Genomic DNA, 23,163 nt, shown 5'->3' on the forward strand with positions numbered 1-23,163 from the left:
TTATACTAACTGTAATGGGATGAACTGCATCCACTGCCAGTGAACAAACACTTGCTGAGTGAAATAGTGAATAAAAATCACACTATCAACAAGGCACAGTGGCACACACATGTAGTCCCAAATACTTGGGAAGTGGAGATAAGACTGCTTGAGCTCACAAGTTCAAGAACAGCTTGGGCAACATAGCAAGACACCATATCAATTAAAAAAAAAAAAAAATTGGGGCTGGGATTGTGACTCAGCGGTAGAGCACTTGCCTAGCGCAGGCGGGACCCAGGTTCGATCCTCAGCACCACATAAAAATAAAGGCATTGTGTTGTGTCCATCTACACCTAAAATATAAATTTAATTTTTTTAATTAGCTATTTAAATTATTTCTTTCTTCTGTCACTCAGTCTCCCTCTTCCTCATCCTCATCCTCTCCCTCTCTCCTTTTGCAAAGTATACAGGTGAATTTAAGTAAGGCAAAATATTAGATGCAATTCTACTAGTTATAGCACCTTTGTACTGGAGGTAAAAAAAAGGGAGTCCTGGTATTAGTGAGTTTAATGTCCCAGTACAAAACTATATTTATTAAGTGCCTAGTGAATAAACATTTCAAGTACACCAGCGTGAAGAAAATGTAGCAAGAGATTAAAGTTTGGATGCTGTTGGAAGCCTTCCAGGAGGAGAGATTTTGAAACAACCTCTAAAGCAAGCTGAATTAGATGAGGAGGGAGGGGAGGACATTCTACCCAGGAACCATGACTTAGATGAGAGGTATTGAAAAGGCAGTCGTGTTTCCTCTAAAGGGAGATAAAATGATGCAACAATCCCCCCCACCCCTCCTCCCTGGTTCTAGGCATTGAATCCAGGGGCACTCCACCACGGAGCTACATTCTTGGTTTTTTTTTGAAACAGTCTAACTAAAGTTGCCCTGGATGACCACCAACTTATGATCCTCCTGCTTCAGTATCCCAAGTCACAGGCATTACCAGCATGTGCCACCACGCCTAGTTTCATCAATCAATGGCACCTGCCATTTCATTGGCACTGAAATGTACAGATGAGAGGATTCTGGCCACAGAGTAACAAATATATAAACAAAAACCATGAGAAAACTGACAAGTATAATGATAATACAAATTACTAAGGTTCTTCTGTCAACTAATGAATAAACAAAATGTAGCTGGGTGCAGCGGTACACACTTGTAATCCCAGCCAATGGGGAGCTAAGGCAGGAGGATCACAAGTTTGAGACCAGGCTTGGCAAACTTAGCTAGGGTCTAAGCAACTTAGCAAGACCCTGTCTCAAAATTTAAAAACTTTTAACTCACCAAAAACAAACAAACAAATAACCCAATCAATAAATGGGCCAAGGAACTGAAGATACTTCAAAGAAATACAATCGATCAACAAACATATGAAAAAATGTTCATCATCTCTAGCTATACAAATCAAATGTTGGTGAGGATGTGGGGGAAAAGGCACACTCATACACTGCTGGTGAAATAAACACTCTAAAATGGTAAAATTTGTGGTATGTGAATTTTTTGTCAGAAAGAAAGGAAGGGAGGGAGGAAATGGAAAAGGGAGGGAAGGGAAAGAAGGGAATTGGAAGAAAAGGAAAACAGAAAGATAAAATGATTGAAGTTAATACCTTTGCCTGGAAAGGCAGATAAAAGCATCCCAAAAGAGGTAACCAACCTGAGTATTATAGGACAAATAAAGCTTTCCATAAACAGAGAAAGATAAAGTCATTCAGGGAGAGAGAATGATATATATATACAGAAGCACAGTTCCATGGAGCTGGAGGTTGGGGCAAATGAGGGGACTAGAAGAGATCAGAAGTAAACAGGCCAGATTATCTACCTACTTATCTATCTATCTTTATTCATTCATTCATTCATTCATTCAATGCAGGGGATCAAATCCAGGGTTTCATGTATGCTAGGCAAGAGTATACTTGTGCTACATCCCCAGCTCTCAGGTCAGATCTTAATTTTGCACTGTCCTAGGGCCCTTGCTAAGGAATCTGAACTTTCTGCTAAACAAGGATTGACAAATATGTGACAGTACCACTTTCTTGTCTATGCCACTGAGTCCTATTGAGCTCTTAAGTGGTCTTCACATCTGTCTTCAGGAAATCCTCCCCACAACTCATTTCCTCCCACTGGGAAAACTAAAAGATCTCAAACAGGGAAATGGCATCATCCCAATTCTCAAATTTGTGGCAGGGGGTGGGGTGTGCTAGGAATTGAGCCCAGGGGTGCTCTACCATTGAGCTATATTCTCAGCCCTTTTTTAGTTTTTGAGACAGGATCTCACCGAGTTTCCCAGGCTGGTCTCTAATTTGTTATATTCCTGCCTCAGCCTAAAAAGCTGCTAGAATTAGAGGTATGCATCACTGCACCCAGCCAAATTCTTCAGTTTGAGAAGACTCTGGTGGCTATCTGAAAGTATAGAGATTAGGTAGAAAGTTCTTATAATAGTCTAGACAAGAGATAATAAGAGATTGAACTACAGTAGTGACAATTAGAAGGGAGAAAAGAAGAAACAGAGAGACTAAGGAGGTAAAGCCAGTAACACTTCAGTAGCCAGCTAAAAACTGCCTTCATGGAGAGGACACCTTGGTTATCACTGCCTCCCAACATCCATTCACCTGGCACAAAGCAAAGTGTTCAATAAATATTTACCAAATTGCTGAGTTTCCAATCAACATTCTCTCACTGAATCTTCACAATACCATAAGGAAGATTACTATTATCCTCACTTCATAGATAAGGAATCTAAATTTAAACAGATTAAGTGATCTTCTCCAGTACACCTAGCCGAGAGTGGGAGAATCTGATTCTGACCTAGACTTTCAACTCCAGAGTCCAATGTCGTAAACAACAAGATGAGTAACAGCATTGTTAACTGTGAAATGACAGTAGCAGACAGAAAATGGAATGAAGTCAGAGATACAGATTTGGATATTTTCACCACATTCAAGTAGCTGAAGTGTCAAACATGGAAGATAAGAGAACATACAGTGGGGAGCTGGGGATAGGTCAATCCATAATGGAGTCAAAAAAAAAAAGGAATCGGCACAGAAAGTCAGGGAAAGAAGAATCAGAGAAGTACACTATCAGGAAAGGCACCAGCAAGGTGGCCATGACCAAGCAGCATTTAGGGCAGGGATTCTAAAAGGGGTTGAAAGTTACTAGTATTTTCTAAATCTGTCAGAGCATCAGAATCTAGGAAGCTTGTTAAAAAATATAACCCTAGCTGGGCTTAGTGAAGCACACCTGTAATCCCAGTGGCTCAGGAGACCCAGGCAGGATAATCAAGAGTTCAAAGTCAGCCTCAGCAAAAGCAAGGAGCTAAGCAACTCAGTGAGACCCTTTCTCTAAAAAAAAAAAAAAAATAGGGCTGGGGATGTGGCTCAGTGGTTGAGTGCTCCTGAATTCAATCCCTGGTACACTCCTCCAAAAAAAAAAAATACAGTTCCCCAACATAACTGCTAAGGACTGAAGATCTTTGTGCCCCCCACCTAATTCTTGTGTTTAACTTTAATTCCAATGTGATAATATTTAAAGGTAGGTTCTTTGAGAGGTAATAAGGTCATGAGGGCACAGCCTTCAAGGGATGGGACATGTGGTAGAAGATCTTTCTGCCATGTGAGGACAAAGCAAAAAACCATCATCTGCAAACCAGGAAGAAGGCTCTTACCAGGAACTGAATAACCCAGCAACTTGATCTTTGTTTTGTTTATTTTTGCAGGGTGGGGGAGGTGTTTGGTTTTGTTTTGGGGTTTGGTTGGTTTTTTTGGTATCAGGGATGCAACCCAGGGGTGCTTAACCACTGAGCCATATCCAAAGCCCCCCCCTTTTTTTTTGAGACAGGATCTCACTAAGTTGCTATGGCTGACTTTGAACTTTCGATCCTCCTGCCTCAGCCTCTCAAGATGCCGGGAGTACAAGCTTGCACCGCGCGCACCACACAGCCAGCATCTTGATCTTGATCATGATCTTAAACTTCCCATCCCCCAGAACTTGAAAAATAAATCTATTTAAGCCTAGTTTGTAGTATTTTGTTTTAGTAGCCAGAACTACCTAAAGGACTTGTATAAGTGACTCAGTCTCTTCTTTCCTTTTTCTCTAACGTGGAAACAGTAACATGGCCCTCATATATTATTGTGAGGACTTCAGTAGTTTTAAAGACAATTCCCAAGCAATTTTAACACACTTAAAAACTATCTTTGTGCAACCTCAGTTACAGGAACCACGGAAGGATTTTTATTTAAAGAATTTTTTAATATTTATTTTTCAGTTTTCGGTGGACACCTTTATTTTATTTTATGTGGTGCTGAGGATCGAACCCAGCACCCTGCACATGCCAGGCTTGAGCCACATCCCCAGCCCCAGGGAAGGATTTTTAATTGGAGAGAGATGAGTAAAAGACAAACCTTTCAGAAGGACTGTAGAGATAAGAAAAGAGGAAGGAAAAATCAATTATCGTAACTGCTAGACCTGGAGGGCATGGGTTAAGAGTAAGGCAAGGAAACCAGAAAGAATAGAGTAAGTATAATGTATTACCCAGGAAAAGTCAACAGTGAAAGGAAAAAGAGGAATTAAATATGACTCCATGGCTTAAAATCTCAGTGACTAAAAAAATGGTGGCTTGCCCTCCACCAAAATTAGAAAGAATAGAGGAACAGCTAGTTTTTTTGGAAAAAAGAATGCCATAACAAGCTATTTAAAGATAAGTGCTATACAAATAGGCTAATTGAAAGTAGATGTGTTTTGGACAGGAAGATAGTACAATGAGGTAAGAGCAGCTCTAAGGGCTGGGGATGTGGCTCTAGTGCTGGCGCGCTCGCCTGGCATGCGAGGGGTGCTGGGTTCGATCCTCAACACCACATAAAAATAAAATATTGTTTCCACCTAAAACTAAAAAATAAATATTAAAAAAAAAGAGTAGCTCTGAGATGAGATGACCTGGGTCAAAATACCAGCATTGCCATTTTCTATGTATAGGACACTAAAAAAGTTATTAATTTCTCTAAACCTTGGTTCTTTCATTTATAAAACGAAAATGAAAATAATCTCATCTGATTATTTTAAATATAAAGTAAAAGAAAAGAAAGCACTTAGCACAGTGTCTAGTACATAATAAATTAGCTTGCAATAAATGTTGAAAATTACCTTTCACTGTCCCATGACAACAAACCAGCTACGCTTTAAAGAGGCTAAATCATATTATCAAAAGAGTCAGAAAATGTCCCAATTCCAAGACAAGCCAGGAAAAAAGGATTTCTTGAATTATGAGATCAAGGAATGAACACCCAAGTTAGTACCATGGTACCATTTCATAAAGTAGGCCTTCATTCCTCACTACAAAAATACCATATTCTTAGGACATTGTGTTTCTAAACATTTGCATAAATGTTCTTTACTTAAAGTCTGCTTTAGTTCACACATTAAGTCAGTATTTACTGCAAATCTACTGCAATAATTATATACAATGTAAGAAAACGTGGTGCCTGTATGAGGAGATTACAATCTTGAAGATGAAAAAAATTCAAGAACACAAGCCCAGCATGGTGTACAAATGTATTCCCAGTGACGGAGAAGGCTAAGGAAGGAGAACTACATATTCAAGCCCAGCCTGGGCACCATAGTGAGACCTTGTCTCACTTGTCTCAAAATAAAAAGGGCTGGGGATGTAGCTCAGTAGTAGAATATCTGCTGGCATGTGCAAGGTCCTGGGTTCAATCCCCAGTACTACAAAAAAAAAAAAAAAATTGTTTTAATTTAAAAATTAAAATTTAGGCACACAAATATCTGAAGTTCCAAGCACATTGTGGAATGCCACTGATGCACTGTTTCTTTGCCAGTCATGACTGTCAGAAGGGAGAAGGCATATGTGAGCTAGAACACAGAGTCAGGAAAAACAAAGTGAATACAGGCAAGGAAACCACATGAAGGCAGATGCACAGCTGAAAAAAGGCAAAAGTATTCTGGGAAGAGCTAGGAATCAGGATTAACTTAAGAACTATAAAGTAACTAACCCTAAGGTTGAGGACAAAAAAGAGGGAAGGGCCATAAGGTTTTGAAGCCTGTATTTTCCAGGAGAGAACAGGTTAGGGAAGTTAGCAACCGTATTTGCGGGCAGGATGATGGATGTGACTCCTGATATGCTAAGTAGAGAACATTTCTGAAACCACCTTCTCATAGCTGACAAGCTTTTAAAGGTGGATAGGGCTTCAGTCTCTAGTCCAGTCCTTCCATCTTTCTGACTGAGAACACCAAGATCAAGAAAGGTGACTGATTTGCACAAGTTATGAATTTATTGTCTGAGGTTAAGTTGCATCTCTGGTCTATAGACTCAGTTCATAGTACTTAACATTTGCCCAAAAAACCAGGATGAGAATGGGTTTGTAGCTTGGTGAAGAAACCAGACTTAGAGTTACAGAACTGAAAAAAAATAAAAAATAAAAAAAAATAAAAATTGTATACAGATAAATTTAAAAAAAAAAAAAAAAAAAAAAAAAAAAAGAGTTACAGAACTGAGTCATTGGGATAAGATGAGGGGGTGGAAGAGCTAAATCTCCAAGGGCCAGACTTACAGAGGGTATATAAGAGGAAAACATAAACCTGGGTTATGTCCACACCTATGGCAGATGTATTTTTTAAAACTATATCTAGACTGGCATAGTAGCACACACCTGTAACATCAGCAACTTGGGAGGCTGAGGCAGAAGGATTGGAAGTTCAAAGCCAGACTCAACAACTTAGCAATACCTTGTCTCAAAATAAAGAAAAGCAGGTGCCTGGGGATGTGGCTCCATAGTTAAGCATCCCTGGATTCAATTCCTGGTACCAAAAACATTAAAGGCATATCTGAGGGGCTGGGGAGGTAGCTCAATGGTAGAGTGTTTGCCTAGCATGCAAAGGCCCTCAGTTCAATCCCAAGCACAGGGGTTTAGAGGAGGGAACACATCTGAGAGGCAAGCAAAGAATCAAAAACAGAGTATAGGATTCTAGAAGCCAAAGTTAGCATATCCTTTTCAGCTAACACATAGGTACTCAATAAATATTTGCTAAATAAATATATAATTGAAGAACAAGAAAAGACAAAGTTGGGCGTGATGGTGCATGCCTGTCTGTAATCCCAGATCAAGAGGCTGAGGCAGGAGGATGGTGAGTTCAAAGCCAGCCTCAAAACTTAGCAAGGCCCTAAGCAATTCAATGAGACTCTGTCTCTAAATAGAAACTACAAAACAGGACACTAGTGGAATGGCCCTGAAAATGTACAACCAGAGGAAGGAGAAGTTATGCTTCATTTGTGTACTACATGTCAAAATGCATTATACTGTAAAATTAATTAATTAATTAATTTTTAAAAAATAAGGTTGGGAATGTGGCTCAGTGGTTAAATGCCCCTGAGTTCAACCCTAGTACCAAAAAAAAAAAAAATTATATATATATATATATATATATATATATATATATATATATATATATATATAGCTCTGTGCTAGCTGGATATGTAATGTGGGAATAAATACAATAACTTCACAACAACCCTCTGAGGTAGAATTTTAACCATTATCCTCACCACATTTCATGATAAGAAAAAAGGTCATAAATTGCACAATTTGAACAGGAAGGAGCCCAGCCAGGCTTAAAATCAAGTCTTCTCTATTAAGAGAATACCATTAATTTGCAGATAAAATAACATGATAATGATGTTTAAAATGTAAAATGTTATTATATTAGTTAGAAACAAACAGTGGCAATATCTGGGATTTTAGCTTTAAAATATGACAACAAAAGAGTGGGGAATACATTGTAAGAAAATTGAGGAAGTGATGACAATTGTTGAAATTATGTTGATAATTAGATGATGGGTGCAGGAGGGTGTGTGGAACCACATTGAGTTACCTTGCCTTCCAGTCCTAAAGCACCACAGGGATCTGAAAGATCACTGTAGTCTGGCATGGTAGTGACTCCCCACACCCCCCTCCCCCGCCCCCTCTGGGATAGCAAGGTCAGTCTTCTGAGTAGGCATACCCCTAGGGTTGAGCTATACTCACCTATTCTTTTATAATCCTACCCCTTTGCCCTGTTTGGGCTAGAATGTTCCATGGAAACTCCCTTTGTGTGTCCCCTTCTCTTGCTCTACCTTTGGGTGTGGCCTTCCTAGATTCAGTCAATCTGATGACAGCCGATATCACAAAGCTAGATTCAACCCCCTGAAATGAGGCAAGGACCTCATCTGAATGGCTTCTCTTCAATAAAAGGGTTCAGCACATGCACAGGCTCTTTCTCTCTCTCTCTAGTCAGAGGAGCCGTCACAGGACCCGTCACAGAACCCAAAGAAAAAGGTATCTCTGTCCCTTGTGTGATTATTTTGTGCAGCCCAGTTCACCTGGAGTGACCCTGAGTGTTTTAGTCATGAGAAATGTGACAGGAGGGTTCAATATATTATTTATACTCTTGGTGCTGGGGGATGTAGCTCAGTGGTAGAGAGCTTGCCTAGCATGCATCAGGCCCTAAGTTCAATCCCCAGTTCTGCAAAAAGAAACAAACATGGGCTGAGGTTGTGACTCAGTGGTAGAGCTCTTGTCTAGCACATTCAAGGACATGGGTTGTATCCTTAGCACCACATAAAAATAAATAAAATATTGGACTGGGGATGTGACTCAAGCAGTGGGGTGCTCGCCTGGCATGCGCGGGGCACTGGGTTCAATCCTCAGCACCACATAAAAATAAAATAAAGATGTTGTGTCCACCGAAAACTAAAAAATAAATATTAAAAAAATAAATAAATAAAGGTATGTCCAACTGCCACTAAAAAATAAATATATTTTAATAAAAAAGAAACAAACATTATACTATACTCTCTGTGGTTGTATGTTTGAAATTTCCCATAATAAAAGGTCCACTCATGGGGGCCAGGGTTGTGGCTCAGTGGTAGAGACCTTGCCTGGCATGCATGAGGCAATGGGTTTAATCCCTGGCACTACATTAAAAAATAAACAAATAAAATAAAGGTATTGGGTCCATCTACAATTAAAAAAAAAAAAATTCACTCATGTGGAGTTTTTCTTCCAGCATGTATGGTGAGGAGGAGGGAATTAGTCAGAACGAGGTAGAACAAATACAAGAAAAGAATCGTTCAGGTTAAGCTAGCGATATAGCTTTAGGAGAGCATGTACTTACCATATGTGAGTCCCTGGCTTCAATCCCCAGCACTGAAAATAAAGAAAAAAATATATATTTGGTCCAGACAACCAGGAACTCACCTCAAAGATATTGTTCAGAAGAAGTGAAGGGGCCAAGAGCCAGACAACAAAGGACTAAGAGGCACAGATTGAGCAGGTGGTGAGGAAATGGCACTAAAACTTATACTTGAGAAAAAAAGAGGCGAGGATAAGAAAGAGCAAGCAAAGGGAGTATGAGAGGCACAGGGCCAACCAAAGTTACTGTGTTCTTCCTTTTACATAGGTAAAACAAAATAGAAGTCAGGCATGGTGACGAGCACGTCTGTAATCCCAGCTATTTGGGGGCTGAGGCAGAAGGATTGCAAGTTCCAGGCTAACATTAGCAATTTTTTGAGATCTTATCTCAAAATCAAAAGGAATTGGCTCAGGATCAGTGGTAGAGGCCTCTGGGTTCAATCCCCGGTATTAAAAAAAAAAAAGAAAGAAAGTAGAAAGGGAGAGAGAGTAGGAGGGAACATAGAAAGATACTGGAAAAAACAGCAGTAGGTAGAAGCCAATTAGGTGCTTGCTTGAAGAACAAAAAATAAAGAAAAGAAGTTCACCTCTTCTGGGAGGATGAAAAAAAAAGTAAAATTCTGAAACTGGACTGTATGAGGGATTGTGTAATATAACAATGAAAGGGGCGGACTCTGACATTCAATCATAGGACTTTAATCCCAGCTTGTCACTGGTCAACTGTGTGGCCTGGGGCAAGGCTTTTATTCTTCAGGTTCTAGTTTCCTCACTGGCAAATAGGCTGACAATAAAAGTACCCTTCAAAATAACCTGGGTGATGGATATGCCAGTCATCCTGATCTGATCATTATACACTGTATACATGTATTGAAATATCACATTGTACCCCATAAATGATTATTATTTGTCAGTTAAAATAAAAAATACTAAACTTTTAAAAACATGTTTGCAACACATCTGAATATATTTGTTAGCTCAACAGTATATTGCTTTAATGCCCTTTCTCAAAGGATTACAAGATGGAGATGCCGGGGCTGGGGCTGTAGTTCAGTGGCAGAGCACTTGCCTAACATGTGTGAGGCATTGGGTTCAATCCTCAGCACCACATGAAAATAAAAAACAAATAAAGGCATTCTGTCCATCTACAACTATTAAAAAAAAAAAAGAAAAAAAAAAAGATGGAGATGTCATTACAAAAGCCAAGGCAAGAAGCCCCCCATTGGCGTTCAGCTGAAGTGAGCTGGATTTAGCATTAGCAGCATGTTCTTTCTATATCTGGGACTCCATTTTAAAGTATGTTAATACAGTGTGGAGGAAAGTAAACAGTATAATTCTTAGAGTTGTTGAAAAAGCTGTTAAGAGTTGACACAAGGGGCTGGGGATGTGGCTCAAGCAGTACCGCCCTCGCCTGGCATACGTGCGGCCCGGGTTCGATCCTCAGCACCACATACAAACAAAGATGTTGTGTCCTCCGAAAACTAAAAAATAAATATTAAAAATTCTCTCTCTCTCTCTCTCTCTTTAAAAAAAAAAAAACAAGAGTTGACACAAGTAAAAGACTTGTGCCTGGGAATAATTATACAATATGACAGCTGCTATAATAATAATAATAATAATATTATTATTATTATTATTATTGAAGAGTTAAACTCTCCCCTAATAGGCAAGAACTCTCATGAATCAACACAAATATGTTAGTCCAGCAAAACTTAGCAAAGGACATGAAGAGGGTATACATATGAAACAAACTCATGAAAAGATGTCCATTTTCCTCTATAAGGAAATGTAAAAACTAGCTATCTAAGCTTCAAACTTGCAAAGACTTTTAAAAATATTGATGCTGTTCAGTGGTAGAGAAGAAATTTTTTTTCTTTATTTCTTCCCCCTCACCCTCTCCACCCCCACCCCCACCCCCCGCTTTGGTATTGGGAATTGAATCCAAGGGCACTTTTCTACTGCACTACATCCCTAGTCCTTTTCATGTTTTATTTTGAGACAGGGTCTTGCTAAAGTGCTGAGGGTCTCACTAATTTGCTAAATTGCTGGAATTACAAGCATGTACCATCACACCCTGGAAGCATGCAAGAAATATAAATTGATGTAACCTTTGAAACATGTATAACCTTTAACACAAAAATCCCACTTGTAGGGGAAAATCTATCCCACAAGTATACAAAGTATATAAATATTTATACAAAGACAATTGTACAAAGATGCTTGTAACTGCAAAGAAATAGAAACAAATGTCTGTCACTAGTGGACTAGAAAAGTTCATACCAATATACAATGTAATATTATATAACTATTAAAAGATAGCATAGATATGTACATTCTAAACATGAAAAAAAGCCCAAGATAAAAGCATTAAGTGAATAAGAGCAAGTTACAGAAAGTAGATATATTATGATCCCATTTCCAAAAAAAGGAATTACTTTTCTTTTTACACACACATCTGTTAGCATGCACGGTGGAAAAACAATCTGGATAAATATAGATCAAATTCTTAATGGTGGTTAACACTAAGATGAAGAATTTCGTGTTTATTTACATATTTATTTATTTATTTATTTTAATTTATTGTGGTATTATGGAATGAACCCAGGGCACTTTAGCACTTTATGACTGAGATACATCTCCAGCGCTTTTTAAATTTTCTTTTGAGACATGGTCTCATTAAATTGCAGAGGCTGGCTCAAACTTGAGATCTTGCCCCAGCCTCCTGAGTCACTGGGATTATAGGCCTGAACTGCTACCTCATTTTAGGTGATTCTGAACTAGAAATGTAGCTCAGGGATAATGCACTTGCCTAGCAAACACAAGGCCTTGGTTTCATCCTTAGTATTGCAGAAAAAAAGGGGCAGGGGAGGGGCTGGAATTCTACCATGCTCGTATATTACTTGTGAAGCAAGGGAAAAAATGTCAAGTACTTCCAAAGTATAAGACTGAATGATGGAAGTCTGGTAATAGAAAGGAAGGGGAAAATATTAGAGAGCACAAGTCCTAATGTGAAGTCATTGGTCTTGAGCCTAAGAAAAAGACAAGCTTTAAGAAATGTGAAAGCAGTTACACTATGAAATAGAATGCTTAGAAGGCAGCACAGGAGAACACTGAGAGGCAAAGAGAGCTCAACTCAAGTGAGATTGTGAGAAATGCCTGCAAATGGCACAGCACATTTTCCTGAGACAATGAAAGCCACCAGGAAAGAGAATTTAGGAATGGCAACTGGCATAGCAGAGACAGCACAGTGTCAGGGAAGCAAGGACTTCTAAGACCTGGGAAAGGCATTACTGAAGCTGTGGACCATGGACAACTAACATCAAGATTAGGGTGGGAGGTAGATGAAAACATGGGGGAAAAGATGGAGTATGTAAGACAGTGGGACTGGAAGATATAGTTGAAAGCAGAGTACAATTTCCAGCAAGAATTACATCCAAAAGATTCTTTCCCAAATTTCCATTTTTCTTCCAATTTCTGTACAACATCACATCAGAAGACTTTTACTTATGTCGTGGGCTTAATTGTAAATCCAACTCCATCTGGTTCTAGGATATTCTCTTGACCCCTAAATATGAGAAGCACGGGGCTCCAGTTCTTCTAAAGTTGCTGGGACACTCTTAACAGAGCAGACTTCCCTGTCCGGCACCTCCTTTCTGTGTATCTTCTGTTTGCAAAGACTGGAATAAGGAGCCCTGCCAATATCATTTGAGGACATAAAAAGGACCTTGAACTTAGAATCAGAAAACTAGCATTAAGCTGGGTACATGCTGTAATTCCAGAAACACAAGTGGCTAAGGCAGGAGATCACAAGTTCAAGACCAACCTGAGAAACTCAGTGAGACCCTATCTCAAAATAAAAAAATTTAAAAAGCTGAAGATATAGCTCAGTGGTAGATCACTTCTGGTTCAATCCCTATTACAAGAAAAAAAAAAAAAAAAAGAAAAGAAAGAGAAAATTAGCATCAAGACCCAGCATAACCAATGTGATTCTACAGCATGTACAATCAGAAAAATGAGAAATTATACCCCATTTATCTATCAAAGGGCATAAATGCATTCTACTGTCATGTATAACTAATCAAAACAAATTAAAAAAATTTTTAAATATATTTTAAAAAGACCCAGCTTTTCTCTCTGCTTCCAGATCATCATGTGAGTCCCTTCCCTCCACCATATTTTCTGCCTTATCTCAAGCCCCAAGGAATGGAGCCAGGTGTCTGTGGACTGAGACCTCTGAAACCATGAGCCCCAAAATAAAATTTTCCCCCTCTAAAATTGTTCTTGTCAGGTATTTTAGTCACAGCAACAAAAAAAAAAAAAAGCTGACTAAAACAGAAATTGGTGCCAAGAAGTGGGGTCTTTGCTGTGACTAACCTTATAATGTGGTTCAGAAGCTTTTGGAGTTATTTGGAATTTGTAGGAGGAATTTTGAGATGTTCCAGCAGTGAAAGCTGGAAATGCTTTAGGTTGTTATAAATGAAGCTTAATGGGCCATTCTGGTGGGAGTTCAGAAGACCAGAATACTGATAGGTCTGTGCACAGTAAAGACAGGGCTCATGAAGTTTCAGGGGAGGAGGACTCTACTAGAACTTGGACTAGAGGCCATTCATGTTCCATTCTGGCTAAGAAGTTGTCCTGAGACTTTCTGTGAGGCTGAATTGAAAGGTGATCTGGCAGAAGAAATTTCTAGACAGCATAGCATTCAGAAGGTGGCATGGATACTGCTGGTGGCTTTTACCCAAGTTTATTTGATATGAACTTGAAAGGTGGGAGTAAGACAGGGGTGAAGGAAGTTGCACTTCTTTTTTTTTTTTTTTTAAAGAAAGAGTGAGAGAGAGAGAGAGAGAGAGAGAGAGAGAGAGAGAGAGAGAGAATTTTTTTTAATATTTATTTTTTAGTTTTCGGCGTACACAACATCTTTGTATGTGGTGCTGAGGATCGAACCTGGGCCGCACACATGCCAGGCAAGCATGCTACTGCTTGAGCCACATCCCCAGCCCCGGAAGTTGCACTTCTTAAAGACATTAGAACCACTAAAAAGAATGCTAAAGACTTTGCCCAGAGACATAAGGAAAATTGCTTGAAGACATCTCAGGAATTGGCAAGACCACACTCAGATTCCTTCTTGCACAAAGAGGCCTAGGAAGTTTTTTCAATGTGCTCAGCCACCCAGGCACTCAGAAGCTGCTACAGCCAGGGTCCCTGGAAGCTTGTCTGCTGCTTGAGATGGCAGCAGACCTTGGCATCAATAGTGGTGCTGATTTTGCAGGAATGTAGAATGCTGGAGTTAAGGAGTCATGGAGGCTGCCACCAAGATTTCAAAGGAATGCCTAGGAGGCCAAGCAAAGTGCCTCAGGGTTGGAGACCCTGTGGGCAGCCCCTGAGAGGACCATGGATGGAGATGTGAGGAGGAAGCCAAAGCTGCAGTGAAGACCTTCCAAGATTAAGAAATTCTAGTAATATGGGACATCAGCTGAGGAAAGCTGCAGAAATTGAGCAGAGGCAAGCCAACAGAGAGGCTGTGTGGACTGCAACCAGTAAGGATACAGAGGCAAAGCTATACAAGTCCTTTGGAGAGAACATCACAATGCGATATGTTCCAGATGCCAGACACAGAACTACAAAACTTGTTTGCCCAGCTGGATTTCGGTCTTGCTTTGGTCCCATCCCTTCTTTATATGCCACCATTTTTCTGAATGGAAATGTTTACTCTGGATCTTTTTATGTTAGATACTTGTAAACTGCTTTTGGTTTTTATAGGAGCTCACAATTTGAGTTTACCTTGAGTCTCAAAGGAAACTTTATTATTTTTTTTAAATATTTATTTTTTAGTTATTCAGCGGACACAACATCTTTGTATGTGGTGCTGAGGATCGAACCCGGGCCACATGCATGCCAGGCGAGCACGCTATCGCTTGAGCCACATCCTCAGCCCTCAAAGGAAACTTTAGACTTGAACTTTTGGGCAATGCTTGAACTGTTGAGGCTACGGGGACTCTTAGAAATAAACTAAATGTATTTTGCATTGTGAGATAAGCATGAGCTTTTGGGGGTTGGGGCATAATGTTATGGTTTAGACATGAGATGTCCCCCAAAAGCTTATGGTGAGACAATGCAAGAAAATTTAGAGGTGAAATGATTGGAATATGACACCCTTAACCCAATTAGTCCCCTGACAGGGATTAACTGAGTGGTAACTGAAAGCACGCAGGGTGTAGCTGGAGGAGGTGGGCACTAGGGATTTGCCTTTGGGATATATATTTTGCATCTGGCAAGTGGAATCTCTCTGTGCTTCCTGATCATCATGAGTCACCTCCCTCTGCCACACTCTTCCACCCTGATACCTCAAGGTACCTCAAGGTACCTTGAAACCTCAAGCAACCTCAAGCAGCTGTCTATAGATTGAGACCTCTGAAAACATGAGTCCCCAAATAAACTTTTCGTCCTTCAAAAAAAAAAAAAAAACTGGCTTTTTTTCTTGTTGGCTTTGTGTATTTTAAAGCAAGCCACTATACACCACTTCAGGTTTGCTTGTTCAGTGGGGTCATCTCCCTCACAGGGATGTTGGAAGGATGAAGTAAAGTATGCATACATAGAAGTGTTTTATGAAGTATAACAAACATATGCAGAGTTAACTTTCCATGGTAAGACAAACACTTTTCATTTCTCTTTAATGTAACTAATGTTAACTCGTCAATGCTGCTGTAAAACCACAAGCCACTGCTAGAACCTACAATGTGCCTGTGCTGGCTGAAATTTTCCATATTCTTATTGCCTCCAGACTATATAACTACTTATTTTTAATTGTGTTTAGATGTTGATGAACCTTTATTTTATTCATTTATTTTTATGTGCTGCTGAAAATCGAACCCAGTGCCTCACACATGCTAGGCAAGCGCGGTACCACTGAGCCACAGCCCAGCACCCTATAACTACTTCTTGATATCTCAACACTGCTCTCAAAATATCTTCAATTTTTAACAGCTATTGCCAAATTAAAGTGCCTACGCTTTCCTCAGTTTTCCCTTTTATCTCATACCAATTTTTACCTTAACCTAACTACAGTTATTCTTAATGTTTTCCTTTTCTATAATTTGCTATGTTTCTCACTTACACAAAAGAATAACTGCATTATGTAGACTTCAGTGAACTACCTAACACCCAGCTTCAGGAGGATTTCTATGTGGTCTGATAAACTATGAAAATTAAATGAGAGTAATTTAGATGATATCCTCTTATTTTCCCACTAAGAACCAAGTGGGTAAACCAGATGCAGTGGCACATGCCCATAATCCAACTACTCAGGAGGCTGAGGCAGGAAGATCATGAGTTGGAGGACAAATTAAGCAACTGAGTGAGAACCTGTCTCAAAAACAACAACAACAAAAAAAAAAACCCACAAAATACCATAATCAGCATAATGCTGTGCCTTCTTGATAAATAACTTAAAACACAGTCTCCTGACAAAGAATTAATCCATCAGTTTCAGGATTAGTATAGCATTAGACTAAGTAGAAAACTGGTAAATATTTTCATAGTTATTGAATTCAAATTCACGAATAGTTCAGTCAAATAAACATATTTCCTGCATACGCTGACACAACGAGTTCGGCTGTCTTCAAAACCCAGTCAGCAAAAGTCACAGTACCTTCATGCTAAATTAATTTTTCATTCCCAGGCAGGTAGTATGCTGGCAGTAGTAATGGGGAGACCTGGTGGCCAAAACTGACTCGTTACTTCTTGATACATGAGGACAAAGTACTCAGAACAGTAAATGAGCAATGAAAAATCGAGATAATATCAATAAAAAATTTACCACATTCTCTCCCAAATAAAACTTTTGCAAGACCCAAAGAGAACAAGTAATAGCCCCCAGCCTGAAAACCATGACCATATGAAATAAGCAACACATTTTCACAGCCAAGTGTTGCCTTTAGCAACCTGGAAATACAAAGCTAGAGGCACTGCTTCAGCATGGATAAGATGCAGCCAAAAAGTCAGAACACTCATTGTAACACCAGCTCCACATGGAATGATTTCATGTCATTTTATACGCAGAGGTCATTCGTTTTTTGACTCAACATTTGCCAAGTAGCAACGGTATGCCAGAAATGGTTAGGTGCTAGGATATCAAGATAAACAAGGGCTGGTGATATGGTTCAGTGGTAGAGCATTTTCCTAGTACATATGAGGATCTGGGTTAGATCCCCAGCACCACACACACACACACACACACACACACTCACTCACATACACACAAACAAGATCCTGCCCTCAAGTAGATTACAATCTAGACACGTACAGCACACAAAAAATACCAAAACTTAACAGTATAGTATAATTATGAAAGAAGCTTACACAAACTGCAAGGTCATGAGAGAGACTCTGCTGGACCCAGGAGGAACCAAAGGTTTTCATTAGGAGAAGCTGTGATCTTGGGGATGAAGCATAGTAGTAGAGTACTTGCCTAGCATGCCTGAAGCACTTGGTACAGTCCCAGCACCACAATAAAAAAATTTTTTTAAAAATTTTTTTAAAGAGAGAGGGGGAGAGAGAGAGCAAGAACAAGGAAGGAAGAGAGAAGGTAATGTCTGAACTCTTGGTTTGAGCCATAAAGTCTTGAATGAGAAGAAAATTATTAGAAGGAATATCCTGAGCATGCTGAGACCTTCAGGGAGTTATAAAATTGTTATTAGAACTGAGCCTCATATGCCAGAAAAACTGTGGCAGAGAAGAAACTAGAAGATACAGGAGGGACCAGACCATAAAGGGTCTTGTAAGATGTTCAAGCAGGGCCATACCAGAGTGTAGATACAATTTCAAGGCCAAAGGAATATTATTTACTTTTTGGGGGGTGGGGTGGGGGTGGGCATGTGCTGGGATTAAACCCAGGACTTTACATATGCTAGGCAAGCACTCTACCACTGAGCTACATCCCTAGCTCCTTATTTACTCTTATTTAAAATTAAAGGCCACCTGAATAAAGGGGGAACTTAACTAGGGCAAGACTCTAAGGGATTTAGAGGCCAGTCGGTTTGGTTTGGTGCGGTACTGAAGATTGCTCTACCACTGGGTTACACCCCCATCCCTTATTATTTTTTATTTTGAAGAGTATCACTAAGTTGCAGAGGGTGACCTTGAACTTGCAATCTTCCTGCCTCAGCCACCCAAGTAGCTGGGATTACAGGTGTGAGCAAATGTACCCAACAGGGTCCAATTATTTCAAATCACTTCTGGGCTCTATTTAATTTTCCTCTTCAATATTAGTAGACTCCCCTCCCCCCCCCAACACACACACACACACACACACACAGAAAGAAAAAATAAAACAGAACAATTCTATAACCAAGCCTGTGAACCTTCTGTTCATCAAAAACATGTCTGAACAGAATCCTAGGTTCTAGCAAAGTAGCCCCAATTAGAAAAAGATGACAAATCTCTCCTGCATCTGGAGCCTTCTAGACAAAAAGACCAAAGTCAGGTCCCTGATGCCAGCAGGAAAAAAAGCTAGAGAAACATCCTGATCAGGGACCACAGAGAACACAATGCTGCCTGCCACACTCCAGTGCTCTGTCAATGGGAATGCCCACTGTTCCCAATCAAGGACATGTCAAATAGTACCTCCTGGCTTACCACAGAAACTGCCAGGAAAAAAAAACGTACCAGTGCCAAGAATGACCTTGGACTTTATAGTGTGGACTCCTGCTTACCAGTACTAGATAAAGACTACCTTAATAATTTCCCTCCCTTAGTGCCAGCAGATGCACACTGCATAGCTACCTTCCTCATTGAACAAGAAAATTGGGCTCCTCACCCCTACAGAGTACCTAGTCACATTCCTACCACTAATACTGCATAATAATACATACTAACTTCCACTAACAGCCAGCACTGACCACCCAGGAAGCAAAAGGCTCTCATCTCCAGTCCTCACTACAACTTGCAATTCTATAGCCTCATAGATGAAGTAAAATATAAAAACAAAGCTCCGAGAGGTTAAGAGTTTACTCAGGGTCAAAAAGTCAGCAAGAAACATAGGTGGGAAGTCTCCAAAGACTACTACACTAGGCAACTTTCAGAATTTTTCTAAAGAAAGCAAAATCTCTATCTTCTTTCCAAGATTTTCTGAAGTTGATCCATTTAACTAAGTAGCCAAAACCATTTAAGTAATCATCTTGCCTTCAAAGCAACATATGATCCAGGTTTTTTTTTAAATATTTAATTTTTAGCTGTAGTTGGACACAATACCTTTATTTTATTTATTTATTTTTATGTGATGCTGAGGATCAAACCCAGAGCCTCGCATGTGCTAGGCGAGCTCTCTACCCAGCTAAGACACAACCCCAGCCCCCAGGTTTTTTTTAAACAAGTGAATATTCCAGATGAAAAATGAGGGCTAGCTCAAATAATTTACTATGATTTAAGTGTCTTGATTTTAAATTTCTTCATTTATTTTTGGTCAAGATATATATGCAGAGCTGGGCGCTGTGACACACACCTATAATCAATCACAGCAGCTGGGGGAGACGGCCCTGAGGCAAGAGGATTGGGAGTTCAAAGCCAGCCTCAGCAAAAGTGAGGCACTGAGCAATTTAGTGAGACCCTGTCTCTAAATAAAACACAAAATAGGGGGCTGAGGATGTGGCTCAAGCGGTAGCGCGCTCGCCTGGCATGCGTGCGGCCCGGGTTCGATCCTCAGCACCACGTACAAATAAAGATGTTGTGTCCGCCAAAAACTAAAAAAAAAATATTAAAATTCTCTCTTTCTCTTTAAAAAAAATTAAAAAAAAAAAAACCCACAAAATAGGGCTGGGGATGGATGTGGCTCAGTGGTCGAGAGCCCAAGTTCAGTCCCCAGTACCCAAAACAAAAAGATATATATGTAAAAAGAGAAGAAGAGAGTAAAGGGCAGAACTGTCATTTTACTAGATTAGAATGAAGGTTAACAACTAAAGGAGTCAGGCATGGTGGCACATGCCTATAATCCCAGAGACTCAGGAAGCTGAGGCAGGAAGACTACAAGTTCAAAGCCAGCCTTCAGCAATTTAGCATGGCCCTAAGCCACTTAATGAGACACTGTCACAAAATAAAAAATGAAAAGGGCTCAGCTTTTGGCTCAATGGCAAAGTGACACCTGGCTCAATCCCCAGTACTAAAAAAAAAAAATCAACAACTAAAGAAAAAAATCATTCAAGTTTATGCAGTAAAAATTAAGAGGCAAGCAACTTCAAAGAGACTGAGTCTTATCTCAGTCTTATTCCTGCTATTACAGGGGACAGTATTCCAAGCATCAGAGACACTCCTAGTCTACATATATTGAAGCAGACATAGGAAGTGAGCTTTCATGCTCCAAAGACTACAGTGGAGGGCTGGGGATGTGGCTCAAGTGGTAGTGCGCTCGCCTGGCATGCGTGCGGCCTGGGTTCAATCCTCAGCACCACATACAAAGATGTTGTGTCCGCCAAGAACTAAAAAAAATAAATAAATATTAAAATTCTCTCTCTCTCTCTCTCTTAAAAAAAAAAAAAAAAAAAGACTGCAGTGCAAAGTAAAGTATGATGGCTTCTTAAGCAACCTGAACATATACACCGTATCTGAAAATCACTGCTCATTTAGCAACATACCAAAACAAAATAATTTTCCTATGGTTTTTCTACAGGAACTTAAATTTAACAGGTATATTAAATAAAATGATACGAAATAATCCCATACCAAGGCTGGGGTTGTGGTAGAGTGCTTGTCTAGTATGTGTGAGGCCCTGGGTTCGATCCTCAGCACCACAGAAATATAAATAAAATAAAAGTATTGTGTCCAACAACAACTAAAAAATAATTAAAAAAATAATAATCCCATACCAATGTTAACACACAGTTATAACTATGTTTTCTGCCTGCAAACATGAACGATTGTCACTACTGAAAATTAATACACTATAAAAACTTTTAAGAGGAAATGAACAGGTACTCCTTTTCATCAAAGGAGATTAAGTAAATTATGCCATGTACATATATGAATATGGCATAATAAATTCCACTATTAGGTATAATTATAAGTACACTAATAAAAAATTAAAAAAGAAAAAAAAAAGCTTCATGGCCTAGAGATGTAGCACAGTGGCAGAGCACTTGACTTAACATGAACAAGGCTCTGGGTTCAATCCCCACCACCATAAAACAAACAAACAACTATTCAACAGCTTTACTGATATATATATATATATATACAGGTATATATTTGGTATACCTGAATGACTTCTTTCTTCAAAGATGTACGACCACCTCTGACACTATCAAAAGGTCAAAAATATCATCACTAAGCCAAGCATGGTGGCATATGTCTGTAGTTTCTTCTACTTGGGAGGTTCAGATGGGAGGATCACTTGGGCCACAAGTTGGAGATAGCCTAGGCAACACAGCAAGACTCTGTCTCCACATGTACAACACAAAAAAAATCACCACCGCTGTGAAGATGTCTAACACAGCTCCTAACACAATGCATCAGACATAGGTTTATAAAAGAATAAAAAAATTTAAAGATAGAAATTTTTCAAAAGAGAAAAAAAAACTTCTGGAGGGAAATAATTTTTTAAAGCTTAAGGAAAAATCAATCCCTAGAATAGAACTGTCAGTACAAGTACAAATAGAATTACCTCACATCTCAACTTAAAATTTATATTAGCCTCCCAATTAGGCAGTACATCCCAAACTCTAAATTCAGAAAGCACAATGAGTCTGATACTGTTTTTCCTCATGAAAGGTTCTCTTTAATATCTTATCTACAGACAACACACCAACTTTTGCTTGAATAATACATACAGAGCTCTGGTGCACAACTGCAGGCCTCAGAGTCGGAGTCTGCAACCTGTCTTTCAATGTCACAGGCAACCAGTGTACAGAATAAAGTCACTGAAGACAGATAACACTTCTAGTGAAGATAATGTCCTGTGAGAGTCAGCAGGGGTGCTGAAATGACAGTCACTAAGATTTTTTTTTTAATATTTATATTTTAGCTTTAAGTGGACACAATATCTTCATTTTACTTTTATATAGTTCTGAGAATCGAATCCAGTGCCTCATGCGTGTCAGGTGAGCCCGGTACTACTTGAGCCACATCCCCAGCCCCAAGTCACTAAGATTTAATAGAGCCAATATGTAATCACTTCACAGAAATAAGAGAAAATGAAATTTCATGGATTTAGAGATGGAAAGAGCTTTTAATAACATAAACATTTAGGGTTTTCACATTCCTCTCTAGGAATTAAACAATGGCACATAAATCAGTGAAATTAATTTAAATTTTAAATTAATTTAAAAATTTAATTTAGATTTATAAGAATTGGACTAACAACCCCTAGAATTTACATATATATTATAATGTCTAAGTTTCTCTAGAGTTAAAAACAATACCCACAGTGCTAAAAGGAAAGTATAGGCCAGCATGGTGGCTCATGCTTATAATCCTTGTACCCAGGAAACTGAGGCAGGAGGATTGCAAGTCAGCCTAGACAATTTAGCAAGACCCTGTCTCAAAATAAAAAAATAAAGAGGACTGGAAATGTAGTTTGGTAGTAAAGCACCCCGGGTTCAATCCCCAGTACAAAAAAAAAAAAGAAAAAGAAAAAGAAAGTATGACTCACAATTCAAAACAAAGAAAAAAAACGAACAGAGGACAGCATTCTATCAAATACCATAAAGAGGGGCTAGGGTCATAATACAGTGGTAGAGCAGTTGCCTAGCATGTAGAGGGCACAGGATTTGATTCTCAGCACTGCATATAAATAAATATTCATTGACAATAAAAATTTTTTTTTAAAAATACCACAAAGAAATTCCTTAAAATATTGTTAATGATAGCCAGCATTCTGATGCAGTAAGAAAAAAAAAAAAGTCCACACGGTCTTCTACTCAAGAACAAACTCATCAAGCCTCCAAATACCCTTTTGGTTTCATCCACCTCAA

The 23,163-nt window shown here is 39.2% G+C and overlaps 1 protein-coding gene across 4 annotated transcripts in view; it reads right to left on the reverse strand.

Moving 5' to 3' along the window:
* Window positions 1-23,163, reverse strand: part of Rad54l2 (RAD54 like 2) — a 159,120-nt gene that overhangs the window by 112,683 nt on the left and 23,274 nt on the right. The window contains exon 2 of one of the 4 annotated variants that reach the window (XM_071615674.1): window positions 9,192-9,223. The exons of the other annotated variants lie outside the window; for them this stretch is intronic. The gene's annotated coding sequence lies outside the window, so the exon portion shown is untranslated. The remainder of the gene's footprint in view (window positions 1-9,191; window positions 9,224-23,163) is intronic. 4 annotated transcript variants of the gene reach the window in all.

This window comes from Marmota flaviventris, chromosome 8, assembly GCF_047511675.1.
Source record: "Marmota flaviventris isolate mMarFla1 chromosome 8, mMarFla1.hap1, whole genome shotgun sequence".
Lineage (NCBI taxonomy): Eukaryota > Metazoa > Chordata > Mammalia > Rodentia > Sciuridae > Marmota > Marmota flaviventris.